Below are 19081 nucleotides of genomic sequence, written 5' to 3'. Positions count from 1 at the left end.
ATGGGAGTGAGGGGATGTCCAGCCTGGCAAGTGTCTAATAGAATAACTACTGTAAGCTGACAGGTGGGTGCTCTGAAGCAAGACAGTACACAATCACAAATGTTCTGAAAGTACATCTGAAACAATCAGACTAATCTTTAATTAACTGTTGTTAGGAAGTAGCTAGGAGTAACTCTGCCAAGGTCAAGCCATGGGGTCCTTCCTGGTACTTGGGTGTAGCTTGAGTTCAGCTGTGGGTCAAGTTCTCAGGCCTTTTTTTTTTTCCTTTAAGATGGAGGCCGGTTCCAAGATGGAGTAGGTTTGGCCTCTCATTCCCCCCTTTCTCTGGTAACTAAAAGGCCCCCCCAATCATGGGACTTCCTGAAGTTATTATTATATTTTAAAGGGGGTTAGGGTTGTTCTCTTGCCTGTCTGTAAGTTCCCTAGAAGAGTCAACATTTGCTTCAGATGACTGCATATTGCCTAAAAGAATTCCCAACAATGTTAGTTGCTGTCACATAACTTTGAGATAATATCCAAAAACTTAATCACAAACTTAACTAGTTACTGATAATATACTTTCCTATGTGACATTATCATATAGGAGTAAAACTATTATAACCCTTTTCAACTTATTCAATCAAATATAAATACTATATGGAATCCACATCTACTTCAATCCGCTGAAGGGGGCCATGAGAAATCTCTTTAATAATTGAAACACCAATTCTTTTTTTTTTCCCTTCCCTTGTCCCTCTTGCTCCAGTCCCACTCACTCGGACCTTTTTTATTTGTTTTATTATTATATGTAAGTACACTGTAGCTGTCTTCAGACACCCCTTAAGAGGACATCAGATCTCATTATGGATGATTGTGAACCACCATGTGGTTGCTGGGATTTGAACTCATGACCTCCAGAAGAACAGTCAGTACTCTTAACCACTGAGCCATCTCACCAGCCCGGGTCTCAATTCTATTTATTTATGTATTTATTTATTTATTTAATGTATATGAGTACACTGTAGCTGTCTTCAGACACACCAGAAGAGAATATCGGATCCCATTTGTGAGCCACCATGCGGTTGCTGGGATTTGAACTCAGGACCTCTGGAAGAGCAGTCAGCGCTCTTAACTGCTGAGCCATCTCACTAGCCGTAAAACACCAAATCTAGTCATTTTCTGAAGTTATGTTTTTATTTCACTACCTACATGGGCATTTAATGTTAACATAATTGACTTTATGCTTGAAAGTCTTTTAATTATACTCTTAGTATGCATTGCATTCCTAAAACAAAACATAAGGTATTTAAAAGTTAAAATTTACTAAGCTTATTTTTCATGACCATGGATGGGTTCTGAGTGTTGACATTTGTGTTTCTGGGTTGCATTACAATTACAAAAGCAGTTAGGCCATACTTGATTGGTCTTGATAATGAAAACATTCTCTACACTGTGATAAAGTGTCCATTGGAGATGCATCTCACTAAAGGATAAGTGCACCAGAGTTGCTGATAAATCATCCCTTCAGCCAGAAGGACGTTGTAGGTTGGGTCCGAGCCACACTGGAAGATTCTAGATATACAAGAGGGACATCTTTCTCTTAAAAGGAAGGTGGAAAGTCATTATGAAAGTGGAGAAGGAAAGGAGAATCTCCAAGCAGAACTAACTTCTCTCTCTTTGATAAAGGTTCATTTTTACTATTGTAGATTACATATATGTGTTCGAATATGTGACTATGAGTTCAGAGGCCAATGGATCCCAGAGGCATCATATCTGCTGGAGCTAAAGTTATAGGTGGTTGTAAGCCACCTGTGTCATACTGGGAACTAAACTCAGTAATACTAGCTCTTAACTGCTGAACCATCTCTGGTCCAGAGTTGCCGTCTCTTGCAGATAAATGTCAAGAGTTATCCATTTTTTAAATGTACAGAGACGTCTGTGGTAGCTATTCTTATTGTCAACTTGACTATACCTGGAATTAACTAAATCCCAAGTTGGCTGGGTACACTTGTAATACTTTGAATGCATTTTTCTTAATTAAATTATTTGAAGTGAAAGACCTGCCCTAAACTGCCCTTAAAAGGTAGATTTTTGAGGTGGAAAGATCCACCTTAAATTTGGGCCACACCTTCTGATGGCAATCTATATAAAAGATGTGGGAAAAGGAAGTTTGCTCTTTGCCTGTTATCCTCCCTCTCACTGAGCAAGTCCATTCCTTCACTGGTGTTAGAAACCAGTTCAGGATTCTGGTGTATACTGAAGACCAGCAGCAACATCGTCTTGTGTACTGAACAGCTACTGGACTCTTGGACTTTCTATTGTTGGAATAGTTGAACTGTAACCTGTAATCCACGTTAATAAGTCCCATTTATATACAGATATAAATAGATTCAGGTGAGGGCTGGAGAAAGGGTTCAGCCATTAAGAGCACTGACTACTCTTCTAGGGGACCTTGGTTTAATTCTCAGTACCCACATGGCAGCCACAGGGCATCTGTAACTCCAATTCCAAAGGATCGAATACCCTCTTCTGGCCTCCACAGGTACTACATATATAAGTTACACAGACATACATGCAGACAAAACACCCATATGCATAAAATAAATAAATTTAAAAATATAAATTTATTTTTTAAAAGATACTTGACCAGATGCGACCAGTTAAAGAAATGAGGGCACTAGCATTTCATTGTCCTTGAAGCCACTGGATAGTGTTAGGCTCAATTTCCCATCTATCTACTTTTTACTTTTTCCCAATCTAAAAGCTCATCCTGCCTCATCAGTCTTGTGGAAAACATCCAGATGACTGTCTTCACTTCCAGGACTGCTCCATCTATACATCACACACTGAAGCCTCACTCAAAATAGTTATTTTTCTGTTCTCGTAAGCATTCAGCATCTCCTTGGTACAAAAAAACCCAACCCTTTGCTTTCTAACCACATACCCTAATATCTCTGAAATCTGATCCCATGTAATGGTCCTGGAAGCTGGTTCCGCTGGGATGCCTAAGAATCACGCCATCACCACAAGTGCATCAATTGCCCACCTCTGTTAGACAGACCTTTTACCCTTTCTCTTTCTGCAAGCATCCCACTCCTCCTGTCCCATCCTCAGCCTCAACATCAAAAGAGAATTATTCTGCACATTCTCAACACTGCACAACTATGGCTGGGCTATTGAAAAGCTTCCTAACTAAAGTCACTAATGCAAACTTCTCCCAGGGCTGGCTGTACATTTTCTGTGATAAGCCTCCAGTGGGTTTCATAGTTACAGCACACATGAGAACTCATAGCTCAGCATTCAAGGCTTCTACAACCAGGCCGACCCTTTTTTCATGCTTCCTTTCCCCCTATCTCCTGCCCACTGTTGGCTTTTCCCACCACTACTCCCAAATGCAGGCCATGATCTAGAAAAATGTCCCTTCATCCTACTGTGGTCCTAGAATGCTCCTTCCTGCTCCTCCTCCTCCAATAGTTCCAGTTTTGCTCTCCAAAAAGACCCAGATCACATGCTCCACTACATGAAACACAGTACAAAATCCTTCTTTCTTTCTCTGTCCTCTCTACCCATCACAGCAGTATAAGGCAACTACTGAATAAGTTGGCCTTTCCTGGAGGATCACCATCCAGGTGCCCATCATTTTGTAATTGATTCCTTCATGTTCCTAGGATGTAAGATCCACCTCTCTGATCTGTGGTAAAAGGGCCTGTTTGGAGTGTTAGGCCTTGGCTACTTCTCTGAAGAACCTAGCTCAACCCTTCCTATCTTCCTCAGAGCTCCCAGGACAAAGTGGGGTCCTCTCTTTTAGACACAGCTTGTATATTAATGTCATAGCCTACATTTGAACTCCTAAAGCCTTCCATAATTGATCCCATCCCCTACACACACTCATTTACACACTCTCACCCGCATACTCTTACATATCCAAACTCAGACACAAACACACACATACATCCACAAACATACGCTTACACACACATACCACAAACTCTCACACACACACACACTCACATACACCCACAAACATACACTTACACCTCTCTCTCTCTCTCTCTCTCTCTCTCTCTCTCTCTCTCTCTCTCCACACACACACACACACACACACACACACACATACCTCACTCACTTTTGCAGGAACTTTATCATGCTATTGACACACTGGATCTTATTTCAATTTTGCTGCCTGTTTGTCTCATTAAAATATAAAATCCATGACAATAAAAACCTAATTAGCTCACGGGAGGTATCCAGATGGCCCAACATACTGAGGGTCCTCAGTCCTTTTCTAAAAAGTAAAATATAAGCAATATTTCAAGATGAAATACGTGAAAATGTAATGGAAAAAATCACTAAAAGCTTCAAATGTCATGTAAGCACTCCTGAATAGAGTTTTCTGCCCTTCCTTGGACTTTACTTAGCAAATCTGACAGTATTTTACAGTTCTTCAATCTTCTTGAATTCTAGGGATGTAGCTCGGTTGGTAGAGGGCTTCCCTAGCATATGTGAATATCTGGTTTTTGAAACCAGACATGGTAGTATACTTTAGATTAGGAGTTCAAGGTCACCATTGCTACATAGGAAAAATGAGGCCAGCCTAAGACACAAGAGATCCTGTCTTGAAACAAATGAAGAAAAATTCTGGTTTTTTACTACATTTACTTCTTGTGAGCAGGGGCAGTATACTGCAGTGTTCCACAGCACAAATGTAGAGGTCAGAGACAAATTTCAATAGTTGGTTTCCTCCTTCCATCAACTCAGGTCAATTCAGCCCTCATGTGAGTTCTAGGAATTAAACCCAGTCGTTGTACTTGGCACCAAGAGTCTTTACAGAACAATCTCTCTGGCCCCAATATTCTTGTCTCTTGACATCAACTAATGCCAAAAGGAGGCTCTGGCTGATCAAAAGTGGTATAGGGCTTAACTATCATCCTAATTAGACTAAGCCGTTCCAATGGTCCGATCGTGTTCCTGCTCCCTGTGAGATCTGGACAAGAAATTTCCATAGTATTTGATTTTGCTCCTCTGTCCCCACTACACTTAAGCACTACAAAGCCATCAAGCTCCCATGAATCACATTGTTAGATTCCTTCTCTCCAAACCTCTGGTTTTACATTAGAGGAGCTGGAATTTCCCAAAATGATAGATGTTCCCTGTTAATGTTAATATTCATTACTTCTCTATGATTCACAAAAGCTACTTATGGAAGGAAGGACTTATCTGAGTTATAGTTAGAGAGAAGGCTCATCATTGTGGGGAAGGTCTGGCAACAAAAGAATGTGACAGCTGGTTGCATATGCGCAGAGTCAGGAAGCAGAAAACAGAATTATGTATGAGTACTTGACTATCTCCTTTATTCCGTTCAGGACCTAGCCCATGACATGGTACCATACACAGTGGGAGGATCTCCCTATCTCAACCATATCTAGATAATCTCTCACAGCCACAGTCGGGAGATTGCTCTCCTAGATGATTTCTAGATGTTATCAAGTTGACAATCAAGATTAATCGTCACAATGCCACTGTCTTAATTAGGAGGAAAATGGATCAAATATAACACTGTTCTTATTCCAGGCTCCTTCCAGTTTGTTTCCTGCCTCCTGCTTCCTGTGGCATTTTTTCTTTTTATCATATTTTCATTATGTTTCACAGTATATACTTTATTTCTCTTTTTTTTTTTTCTTCATGACAATATCCAGTTTCCAGGTATCATTCTGGTGGCTTTTTCTACTAAGTTGTTGAAGCTGAGGGCATAGGGAGGTGAACATATTCTCTAGCTGAATCCCTTCATCTTTAGAAATGGACAACTGATTTTAAAGGTTTATGGAATTCAGAAATGAAGTTTTGATTTATTGTTATTTATTTACCATTTGACAAATCTATAATCAAACTCTAGCCAGTATGGACAAGTTCACCTGCTCTTGGAGGATTAGAAGCACATAAAACCAAACTTAAAAACATAGTTTTAACACTTGTAAGTAAACTTGACTGCTACGACATAGAGCCACTGCTTCTGAGAGAACCCAGTACTTTCTTTCTTGTGTTTTTGGAAAGATCAACCCAGGACTCAAATCTGTGAGCATTCCTTCTACCTCTGACATGATCCAGAAGCTAGAAAAAAGGGGGAAATTCTTTACAATATGAAGCAAAAAGTCAAAACTAATTTTTGATATCTCAATATGTCTAGGTACTGGTCAAAGCAATGAGAGTAAGTAACAGCTTACAGCTCAGCCACAAATGGGTATCTAGATAATGTCCTCCAAATTTAGAGAACATTCTGGAAAACAGAATGAAAATCATGTATGAGTCAGATAAAGTGTGAGTGGTGTAAAACACTGTCTTCCAAGTCCCTCTTGAATGGTCATTTCCCTCTTGAGCACACAGAAGCTGTGATTACCTACACAAGACCTGCATAAGACAGGGCTCACAAACATCCTATCATGTTGTCATGAAGCACTTTCCTTCTCAGAGGATTTATAGGCAGGAGAGAGAGACATTTCTTAGTGATTTAGCCACTGATACAGTGCTCATGCTCCTATAAACAAACCCTTACTTATTTTCCTGTAAGCAACCTCAATAAAACTTATTAGGTTAATAATAATAATAATAATAATAATAAATTGAGCCAGACATGGTGGCACACACCTTTAATCCCAGTTCTTAAGCAGCAGAGGCAGGCAGATCTCTGTCACTTTGAAGCCATTCTTGTCTATATTTAGGGAGTTCCAGGCCATCCTTACAAGGGAAGATCCTGTCTCAAAAAAAAAAAAAAAAAAAGACATGAAAATAGAAGAACTGTATGGAAAAGGAAGAGGATCAGTGGGAAGGGGTGAGAGGGCAATGAATGAATGCTATCAAAATATATGATATACATATATGAAGATGTCAAAATGAGACCTATTATTATGTAAAATTAGCATATGCAAGTAAAATCATTAAAATAAAATAAATAAGAAAAGCCAAATATGGTTAAGTAAAATGTAAATAAAATGTTAGCTGAAAATATGCACCCATGAAGATGTGGCCAGAAAGTGACAAGCACCATAAATTGCAGGGATTATTCTAATTAGAGGTTAAGTTCAAGTTACCAATAATGCATTGCTGTCACGTTAAGGGAAAAAAAATTAACCAGAAGCAATTCCAGATTTAAATCCTCTACTTCATGCTCTCTGTGTCTTCTGTCCTGTCTTCTTATTATCTGAATTTGTGCCTGAGTGAAGGCTGTCTTGTGGATTTATCCATGAATCTGTATCTGTCCTTGTGTGTGACTGCCTGTGCGTCTATATGTGATATATATGCATGTATATTTAAGCAGTGTCTGTCTGATCATGTCTGTGTATTTTGTTCCTAACAAAGGGCTTCACTCTGCATTTATTGAACAGCACAGAAACCATCACATGGGAAACCCTTTAAAAGGGTTTTACAAAGGACCAAGTCACTGGCTTTAACTGATCTCAACTAAACCAGATAACAAACATCATTGCTTATCAACAAATATCCACCATATCCAACAGAAGGAGCCTAGAGAGGACAGTGATAGATGGGTTGTCACCAGGTCCTCTGACCCACTAAAGTTAAGACTGGCATGTGCCCTATGACTATGATTGTCCTATCTTATTTCTTTGTCCCCCTTGAATTATTGTGATTGGAATTATTCAATAAACTCCCTCTTTGAATCCTGACAACTATAGATGAGATCAACCTAAGCACACCCTGGAGAATCTCCAAGGAAAGGGTGCCTGCTTAATTTCATCAAGATACTCTCCCCTCCCCCATAATTCCTTTATGCAGATTCCTGTATTTCTAGGTCCTAGAGACTACCTGGCTTGCTTACAGTAATGGCTTAACCAAGTTTGCGTTTTCTGAATTGTTCGCACTAGAGAAGATCCCACTGTTTTGCATCTTCTTGTATGTTATACCTCAGGTGTTCCTCTATAATGGAGAAATAGACAGGCATTGCAGGCTCCCCTGCAGTTAGAAGGTCAGCCCTAATTCTGAGAGATAAAAACATTTAAGAAACTCAGAGTTCAAGTAGACATACATGGAGGACATTTGGAAAATTCTATTCCCACCTGGAAGCCCAAGTAGACTCCTTAGCAAAGATTGTTCTTCAGAATCACAGAACACTAAATCTCCTCTTTATGAAACAAGGACCTCTTGGTATAGCACCAGGAGAAGCTTGTTGTTTCTATGCCAACTAGTCAGGGGTAACTAGGAAATGTTTAAGCATGGTCAGAAATAACCTTAAGGAAAGAAAATAAGAGATGCCAAGGATCAATTGATACCAATCCTTTTTCTCCTGATCCTCTAGTTAACTACTATACTTAAAACCATGACTAACTTAACCCTCACTATAAGATACTGTTTGCTCAACTGCCCACTTAGCTATGGAAAACAGAGAGTAAATTCTGTTAAACTACAATTACTAAGATGATATAACCCCCTACCTCAAGATTAGTCTACAATTTGGCTCATGCCATAGAACCTGTGGGGAATATAACAGGCTCTCAGACCTTACTAAGCTCCCAGACCTTAGCACAACATGCTAAAATCACCATTTAAGCCTTGAGACTCGGCAACAACACCTACCAAAATGGGAACAAAGGCTAAGTCAATGGTTCTAGGGTATGATTGGGAAAGTCACAGAGTTAAACGTACTAATTGTACTAACCTTGATTGTTTTCCTTCTTGTAACTGTTCTTGCTAGTTGAAGTGTGTCAACTAGGATGTGTGATTTGTGCCTAAAACCAAGAGTTATAAGGCTTGGAGCTGCCTGGTTTGGGCTAATTCTCCATACAGTCACCAGCTGACAAATAAAGATCTTTTCAGCTTTAAGGTTGTCCTTGGGATGGTCTGGGGAGCTTACCTCACAACACTTTAAAACTTTATGGAAGATTTTAAGAAGTTGCTTTCAACTTCTCTAGCTGCTGCTTTCCGCAAATGATACACATGTCTGGGTCATGAGCACAGAAGAGTACATAAGATTGCACTATGCCTTAGCTTAAGTTGTAAAAGTTGATTATATGGATTGCTGGCAACTGGGAAGCATGGCCAAGCCTTGTAGAGTTCTCTTGAGTGGAGAAGCCTGTAAACAGGTGGATGTCTTCAAACAAAATCTTTTCCAGGAGACTGATGACTTCCTCTGCACTTTCTTGCCACAGAAAATCATATCCCTGAGTCAGCTCTTGCAAGAGGATTCCCTCAATGTGGCTGACCTCTCCTTCCTCCAGGCTCCTCTGAACATCCTTATCCCAGATCTCCCACCCAAGAATGAGATAGAAACATACAAGCAGAAGAAGAAAGAAATCCCTACATGCAGCTTCCTCCCAGGGAATGAGAAGCTTCTGGCCCTGCTTGCTTCAGTTAAGCCAGAAGTCTGGACTCTCAAAGAGAAGTGTATTCTGGTAATCACATGGATCCAGCACCTGATCCCCAAGATAGAGGATGGAAATGATTTGGGGATGGCAATTCAGAAGAAGGTGCTGGAGAGAGTGAATTCTGTCAAGACCAAAGTAGAAGCTTTCCAAAGAACCATTTCCAGGTGCTTCTCAGAACCTGGGGATGCTGTAGTCAAGGCCTCCAAGGACACCCGTGTAATGGATTTGGTAATCCATTTGGCCTTGGTGCATGAGTGAGATGAAGCAGCCTATGGGGTGCTTAGGGCCATGGTGCTGGACCTGAGGGCCTTTTATGCTGAGTTTTATCATAGCAACAACCTAGAGAAAGTTTTCAACCCAAAGGGTGAAGAAAAGCCATCTATGTACTGAGGTAAGGATTAGAAGGAGACAAATGATTTATACTTTATGTAAAGTAAAAAAAAAAAAGTTGATTACATGGGAAATCCAAGACAAGTAAAGCTTATTGTTACATTGTTCTCTCAAAAGCAAATCAAACAGTTTGAGTACACAGTAGAATAGCAGTCTTAAGTGAACTCGAAATATTTTATTAATTCTGGTTGTGAGGTCTAAAAAGAGTTTCAGTCTCTTAGAATGTAAGAATATTTCATAATATTGCATATTCAGAGTAAATGTTGCTGGGGAGTGACTGACTTCCATATGCACCTGTTGTCCTCTAGTAAGCTATAGTTTCTGCCTTTGCAATACAGACAATCCAGTGCACATGCCTTTAAGAGACTTACTGGGTTTTATTTTCCTATAACTGGCTAATTTGTCTTTTGTGCTTGGAGTCTAACTCATTTCAAAGTGATTGAACTGCCATGAGTCCTCTATAATTTTTCAAGTCACAGGCTATGAGGAAATATTTATAGAACACATATCTGCCAAAGAATAATTTCCAGAACATAGAATTCTTATCAAAAAAAATCAACATAAAAAGACAAACCGGTAGAATTAGATACTTCACAATGGAGATGTACAATAGCTTGTGAAAAAGCGTCCAGCATCATTAACTACAAGAGAACTGCAAGCAAAGCTCATTGAGATGACCCTATACACTTGCTAGAACCATGCCATCCAAACTGAAGAAGACCAAGAAACTCCAGGGTCATATGAATCACAAGTACCCATGAGGCTTTGGGAATTCTTGTGGCATGTATCACCACAGGCTAGGCTCTGACAAGAATCATGAAGATGACTCTAGGAAAGCTGGTATGATGCATTACCACTTAAAGAGGAACCAGAGCTTCTGCCCAACTGTCAACCTGGATAAACTATGAACACTGATCACTGAGCAAATATGGATAAATGCTGCAAAGAACAAGACTGGAGATGCTCCCATCATTGATGTGGTGTGATTAGGCTACTACAGAGTTGTGGGGAAAGAAACACTCCCTAAGCAGCCTGTCATCCTGAAGACCAAATTCTTCAACCATAGGAGCTGAGGAAAAAAATTGAGGTGCTAGAGCTGCTTGTGTCTTGGCCACACAAGGAAATTCGTTAAATGCTAATGTTCTTTTCCATGTGTTCTGAGTGTAGATTCTTTGGTGACATTTCTATACATCCTTGTCTGTATATTTGGAACCTGTCTAATGGGTCCTAGGAAGATGTGAGGTATGGACTCTGTCCATGATAGTCTCCACAGGTAGTAGGTAGACATATCCCACCCTCACAATTTCAAGTACTTCAGGATGTGTGTGTATTCAAATGGGTTGAGTTCCATAAAGCAGTTATGAATTCCTGGGTCCCTGTATGTGGGGCAGTAGGCTATGAGAAAGCCAGAAAGCCTGGTAGGAATCTTTGAAGCCCCGGAGACCTCGGCCTGAAAAGGGCTAACAGGACGGAAGGTTGCTTCAGATTCCCAGGCCATATGGCCCTCTTAGCTTCCGATTCCCACAAAGAGACCGGTGACCCTTATCACGTAGGATAACACCTCCATGCAAATAAGGCATCACCAAACCCTCAAGCCAAACCAATAGGGATTACCTGTTCTTTCCCCCGAAACATATATATATATGTAACCCCAGAGCTAGAATTAAATTTACTACTGCTGTGTGGTGCAAGGTCTCCTGCTGTCGGAGTGCTTTCGAGATCCCTCACCAGTCCCTCATTTCAAAGGACAACTCTCTCCTCTCTTCTCAGCGGGAAGAGCGAGCTGAACTGAAAGAGCTGAAACACTTTTCTTCCGTGGACTCTCACGAGCTACCCCCGGAAGGAGAGAACTAAAAGATCTGATAACATTCTCTTGTTTTTGGAGACTGGGACGGACGGAGGTCCCGCTCCGCGCAACCGGAAGGCATGCTTGAGCTGTGCCCTGGTTCACAGTTGCGCTCTCCTTCGTCGTTGCTGCCGCCACCCCTGCCTTTGGGGTTTTCAGGCCCACCTGAGGCTGTCATGGAGCACGAGCCCCGCCCTGCCGGCTGCCGAAGGCCCAGGGCCAGCTCCGCCAGCTCCTTCCACGCCCCTGACCCCAGAGTCTGTTCGCCCACCCCGCCACCTGACACCAGCCGCTGCCAACCAGGCACCCTGCGGTTCTGTCAGCCTGCGATCCCTAGGCACGAGCACTGCCCAACACCTGTACATGGTAAAGAGTTTTTCCTTTGGATCTTTTCATAGGGATCTTTTCACAAGGAAGAACCAAAGAAGGAGCATGTTACCTAAGTAACAATACAGTTAGCTTGAAGACCAAAGTTCAGAAGAGTGCTGAATTTTGAGTGTTCTTGTGTGTCAGGGAGCAGGGATACCTCTTCATGTTCAAGGAGATCTGAAAAATACTCTTTTCATTTTTTTTTTCAACAATTCACCTTCTGGTTCCTAACTAGAGACTAGGAGTAAGGAGCACCCAGTGAACCTAACAGCTAGCATTTTTTGTGTCTAATGACTGTCAAATCCAAATTAAGTTCTTTACTCATTCAATAAGTATTAAATGAGCCATTATAAATAAATAACTGAGCCAAAGTTCAAAGTGGAGGAACAAGTTAAAGGACTTTTGACTTAGTGAGCTCATTGCTTCTTCCAAAGAAGTCTAACCTTACAGGACCACACATGAGAACTGATAAATAAGCTTGTCTTAGTTTTATTATGTTGCTGTGATAAAACACCCTGGAAAAAAGCAACTTAATGGGGTAAGGGTTTTTCTGGCTTACTATTGCAGGTTACAGTCCATCATTCAGGGAAGTCATGGCAAGAACTAGAACATGACATCCAAAGGGAGAATATAGAGAGAATGAATGCATGCCTGGTTATTTGTACTCTGTACTTACATTGTTTAGAACCCCTTGCTTAGGGAATAGTGCCACCCACAATGGACTGGGTCTTTCCACATCAATGAAAAATCTAGACAATCAACCACAGACACACTCACAAGCCAGCCTGATCTAGATAATTCTACACAGAGACTTCCCTTTTGAGGTTATTCTAGACTGTGCCAAGCTAGCAACTAAACTAATCACCATGATATTGTATATAGCAGAAAGCATTCCTCAAAAAAGTAAATCACTATAACAAAACATATAGATAATGCTACTAATATAATGCTACTTAACCATTCTCAGTGTACTGTTCAGTGCCATGCAGTACATTCATACTGTTTGATCATCACTGACACAACCCATCTGCAGAACTTTCTTATGTCCTCCAACTCTAACGACTCCTGTTGAACACTAAGTCAACATTCCTCTCTCCCCCAAGCTCTCATAAACACCATTCAAAAGTCTGTCTCTATGAGTTTGAGTATTTTAGGTAACTGAAGTAAGTAGAATCACACAATATGCATCCTTCTTTGAGTAGTATCACATCATCTTTGTGTAGAGGAATTGTAATCCAGCAACACAGTTGCTCTGGCAAGGGATCATATCCAAAGATACAATCTGAGTGGAATATAGAGATGCCCTGGATTACATTTTGATCTGGCTGAAATACAGACTTGCCTTTAGTATACTCCCTTAATCCTTAACAATGAAGGTAAGGTTAGTTTATAGAAGGAAGCAGCCATGTTTGAAAATGATATCTAATTGAGAGGCAGGCAAAGTGATGAATCAGAGATAGATTTGACAGAATGAGTCTGAGATAGGTTACAGAAAGAACAAGCTAGACACAGGTGAAGACAGAACAAGCAAGAGTATGAGAAGGAACAAGAAGAGTAGAACATATTGCCAAAGTTAGTATGAGGCCAGGCAGAGCAATTCAGTCAGAAGCAGAGAAAAGCTGGATTGAATCAGTCAGCTTGGAAGATTAGATTGAATGGAGGCTAGAACCTTCCAGGACTAGATGTAGAGATTAGGACAGAGAAAGAAATACTCTAGCATCATAACAAGTACTTTATTCACACTGCTTGAGTATAACTCTTAACTCATCACTTCACCTGAGTAAATAAAAGGAATATTTGCATCCTTGTTTAAATGAGGCATGTGTCAAAGTTTCCTTCTTTATAAGATTGAATATGTTCCACTGTATCTAGATGTCATATTTTGCAAGTCTGCTTTTACCTTATAACTATTGTGAAAAATGGAGATAAGAAAATGTGTAACAACAAAATGGTCCTATATATTTCAGTGTAATGCAGTAAAGTAATAGAAACACAGGATTACCAAGATCTTCCATGAAGTTAAAGATACCTTAAATCTTTTGTCTTCCCTGTGACTACCATTACATGTTTCTGCCCTTCCTCTTGTTAATCCTGAACACCAAATTTATGAGTTCCAACTTTACCTGTGGCCATCCTCACAGCTTCTACCACAACTGGTCCACTGAGGAATGTGTATATCAAACCACCCCCATCCCCACCCCTACTGTCTTAGTTAGGGTTTCCATTGCTGTGAAGAGACACCATGACCAAGACAACTCTTATGAAGGCAAACATTTAATTGGGGCTGGCATACAGTTCACAGGTTCAGTCTATTATCATCATGGTGGGAAGCATGGCAGTGCCCAGGAAGGCATAACACTAGAGTTGCTGAGAGTTCTGCACCTTGTTCTGAAGGCAACCAGAAAAGACTGGAATCCTCAGACAGCTAGGAGGAAGCTCTCTTCTACAATGGGTGCAGCCTGAGCATAGGAGACCTTCAAAGCCCACCCCCAAGATGACATACTTCTTCTAAAAAGGCCACACCTGCTAATAGTACCACTCCCCATGGGCCAAACATATTCAAACCTCCACACCCACTGAGCTAAAGTGACTCCAAATTAATGCTAGCAGCTGAGAAGTGGATGTGTCCAGGGCTTCCAGGGACTCCTGTGGCCCTTGGATCCCTATCAAGACCCTGATGCTTAGTTATTTCATGCTAACTCCAAACTAGTAATTAAAAAATACTACAGCTTATGAATTAGAAGCAACCCAGAGGTTTTGTTTATATGGAAAGAGAAGTGGTTGCTTGAAGAGGAATAGCTATTGAGTCCTTTTTATTTAAATTATTTTCTAAGGAACAGAAAGAGTAAAGGGAACACATCATAACTTTTACAAAACAATTCCCCTTCCTGAGTATAATTGCTTATTATACTGACACCAGTAACACCTTTGCAAAAGAAAGCTGGCACAGCCAGGCCTCTCCCCAGCTGCGGGAATGAAGGCATCAGCTTAGTCCTTTTCTAATAAGTCATAAACATGGGACAGCTTGAATCCCGGCTCCTGGCTTTTTCTACTCCACTGTCTATCAATGCTCTGACCCCACAAGGCTGGGCCAGGGAGACTCTCAGATCCAAGAGCTATCAGGATATACCTGCCTTGGAAGTCTTTCTTCGATACTCTGAGAGACAGATCAAAGAGCTATCATCAGGATATACCTGCCTTGGAAGTCTTTGTTCAATATTCTGAGACAAAGGGAATGTAACTTCAGTAGCTGTGTGAACTGAGCCACTGTATCAGTAAGTACTGAGACCATCCAGCTAATGAGGACAACAGAATTGTAAGCTGAGTCTCAATGCATACTCATTAATATCCTTTGAACTGTAAAAGCTGCATTTTTTTTCTGTGTCTGGCAAACCTTTCTAATGCTGCCAGTATCACCAAAATCTTTAAGTGATTTAAAAAAAAAAAAAAGTATACCACTCAGCTTCAATATGTTTGAAGATAAGTTTTTATGCCAGTGTGAATTGCTGCTTGCATATTTGTTTCAGGTTCTGAACTTCTGTCATAAAAAAATAAAAACTTTTTTTTAAGGTTTTTAAAGTATTTGGGTACTCAATCATTTTCAGTCTCAGATGTCAATGTTTCATTGAAAGCTTTAGAGAAACACAGAATGCATGACAGGAAATGAAATGCTACAGCCCAAAAGGCCTCCCCATAAACCCATCTGGACTTTAGACATCGCTTCCAATATGAGCCAGAACATGGGTGCCCATGTAGAAGGTACATTCCTCCCCACAGGTTCTATATGCTGTGTAGGAAGAGTTCAGCCTATGGGACCTCTTCCAAACAACCAAGCCATATATGAGTTCAGAAAATAAGAAGCCACATTAATAATATTTTGTCATAATTTTCAAATGGTGATGAAATACAACAAAAATTGCTTAGAAAAATATAAGGAATTTTTTTCTTTCCTGTTAGAAACACTTGTTTCTAAAAGCCACTGTCATTAACTGTAGCTTTAAAAATTAACTGCAGCTTTAAAAAAATAGGTGATTTTTAAAAGAAGGCACAACAACAATACTAATTGGCATGTTTTCAAGTGAGAGACACTAATGAGTACTAATGAAAGAAGTTACACATAACCATTCTTGATGAAATTCTTTTTCCCTATGGAAACATGATTTTAATTCCTTGCAGAAAATATTTTTGTTAAACCATTACTGGTGGAGTTGAAATCTGGAAGGGAGAAAGGGAAGACAAGAAGGAAGATAGATCCTATCACTTGAGAGGTAGAAGACAATAGATCTCTGTGAGTTCAAAACCAGCCTGATCTACATAGTAATTTTTAAGCCAGCCAAATTTACATAGTGAGACTCTGTCTCTAAATAAAAAATTTTTTTTAAAAATAGGATTTAACTCAGCAACACTATTAACAGAGTCTGGAGGTTGAGATTTCATAACAATGGGAGCATCCTGTGGAAAGGGATCACGAAGGATTGAAGGAGCCAGAGAGATTAAAGACATCAGGAAAGTATGGTCCACAGGAACAACTAACCAGGGCTCATAGGAGCTCACAGAGTCTGAACTGACAATTAGAGAGCCTGTATGGGTCTGATCTAGGTCTTCTGCATACATGTTTTGGTTGTGTAGCTTGGTGTTCTTGTAGGATTCCTAACAGGAGGAGCAAGGGCTGTCTCTGATTCTTTTGCCTGCTTTTGGGACCCTTTTCCTCCTACTGGATTGCCTAGTCCAGCCTTAATATGAGGATATGTGCCCTTTATTATATTATTATTATTATTATTTTATTATTATTGAGGTGTGGCCTTATTGAAGGAAGTGTGTCAATGCTATGCTCAGGCTCTGCCCAGTGAGGAAAATAGTCTCCTCCTGGCTGCCTTCAAATCAAGATGTAGAACTCTTGCTCCTCCAGCACTAAGTCTGCCTGCACAATCCCATGCTTTCTGCCATGATGATAATGGATTGAAATTCTGAAACTGTAACCCAGACCCAACTAAACGTTTGTCTTTATAAGAGTTGCCTTGGTCATGGTGTCTCATCACAGCAATAAAATCCTAAGACACTTGATATGCCTGATTGATATCCCTGGGAGGCCTGTCCTTTTCTAAAGGGAAAGGAGGAGGAGTGAGTCTGAGGGAGAGGTAGGGTGAAGGGGAGAGACTAGGAGGACAGGACAGAAAGGATGCAGTCAGGATGTAATATATGAGAAAATAATAATTTTAAAAATGTCGTAGCAATTGAGAAATGAAGGCCAGAAGGCAACTCAGACCCAGACTAGGGTGTTCTCTGTCACAGCATGATGATCCAGTTCTCAAAAGATGCCAACAGCAATGGTAGGACCTGTGTTCTAGGTAGTTTCAAGTCATCAACCTAGAGAACCACAGCACAGAGAGTTGGGGAAACAGAAGATGGAAATCATTAGCCCTTCTTCAGTAGGGCATAGAGAGTTGTGTTCATCCTTAAGGAACTCTGGTCTATGTGCAGGACCCTAACCTGCAAGGAAAGTGTAAGAGCTTCGCACCTTCTCTCAGCCTGACATCTAGCATCCGTGTTCTACAGAGTTCTCTGTGATCGCCTGTCATTAGCTGACAAACTCATGCCCTGGGTAATGTTTTCTCGTTTTTTCATTCAAGAAATATTTACAGAACACCTGTTAATTAATAATTCAAAAAGCCATTCATGCAGGGCCTTTAGAGTGTATTGTTCTCATTTCTGCAGGGATTGATGCTTTGATAGTTGTTGTTGTAATTATTTAAACTCGGCCTCTGGCTCAAGCCGAGTATCTAAGCTGCAGCGGCTCTGCCTAGCCCAGCCGCCACGTTTCTTGGCCTGAGGCCACATGTGCACTGCAGTTAGAACCGGCCCACCAGAAACACCAGCCCTGCCACCCACTAGATGCCAGCGTGAGAGATGGCTCTGCCAATCTTCCACGCTGTCTCCGCAAGGCAGGGCATTGCCCAGATCATTCCTCCATCCATGCAGGCCCAGTAAGAGAATGAGATTCTAATTCTTATAGATTTAATCAAAGGCTTTATATGTTTGATAATGATTAACAAGATGCCCATACAAAGAGAGTTGTATCTCAATTAGCTAACCTAATTATAAGTTTATAAGTTATTCCCCACGAGTGCTCTCCATATCTGTGTGGTTCTCCATCCTCCTACATCTCTGCTCTCTCTCGATCCTCCTCCTCCTTTTTTCTCTTCCTCTCCCAACTCCTCCTCTACCTCTTTTTACTCCTCCCACCTTAGCTCCTCCTACAGATAGTTACTGGGATTTTCCAACCTGAGAATGTTGCTGTTATTGTGTATCAGACTGAGACACCCATGTGTCAGTTAGCTAGGACTTGAGCAACAGGCACACTCAAGCTCCCCTGGTAAAGTCCGGCACATCCTTGGTGACCCTGGATTTTTTCTTCCATGCCATATTAGTCTGTTTCCTGTCTGCAAATTGGGAGGTTCATGTTCCAGAGAGATCCTCAGATTGCCTTTTTCTTGAGGGCTTCACTGATCCAAAGCTTTCCTGGAGGCCTTGATGTATCAGAAATTTGGCAGAGGCAGAAATTGGCTAGGGCCAAGGCTTGGGGAAATTTTCCCTGTGGCCCCAATGTATAGAGAAGGGATACAGTTCTTTCTCTAAAACCAGGAATATGCTTAGCAGAGCTGATAATGGCCTGGGGCTAGGGCCTTGGAGGAACTGCACCTGTGGATCCTGAGAACCCAACTGTTTCCACTCAAAGTTTCAATCACTATTAGAACCAAGGCCACCATGTGCTTGGTCTCTGACATCCTTGACAGATTCTGGGTTCCCCTTTATGCAACATTGCTAGATTAGCTTCCTGAGATACTTCATCCCATTGTATGACTCTGTCCCTACAAATAGTCTATAACGTACTATGCTTCTTAATAAATACGCTTGATATAAGTCATCAGTTTATGCAAGATCTCCCTACCCCAGCTTTTCTTTTTTATCTTCTTATCTTCTTTCAATGACGTAGGACACTGTCATTGAAGAATGACCTATGAGTCCAAGTCAACTTTTAATGTAATGGACAGTGAAAACCTGGAGATTTTTGGTGACAGAGTCACATATCAGCTCCTGGGGTCCCATATGTCTTGGATATTGC

General features: G+C 40.9%; 1 pseudogene; it reads left to right on the top strand.

Annotated features, from left to right (window-relative positions):
* The first annotated feature begins 9023 nt into the window (after positions 1–9023).
* Positions 9024–9743, top strand: LOC114632632 (annotated as a pseudogene).
* The last annotated feature ends 9338 nt before the right edge of the window (positions 9744–19081 follow it).

Source organism: Grammomys surdaster, unplaced genomic scaffold (genome assembly GCF_004785775.1).
Source record: "Grammomys surdaster isolate TR1022 unplaced genomic scaffold, NIH_TR_1.0 375, whole genome shotgun sequence".
Lineage (NCBI taxonomy): Eukaryota > Metazoa > Chordata > Mammalia > Rodentia > Muridae > Grammomys > Grammomys surdaster.
Note: the sequence above shows the minus strand (reverse complement) of the source record. Positions and strands in the feature narration are given on the sequence as shown.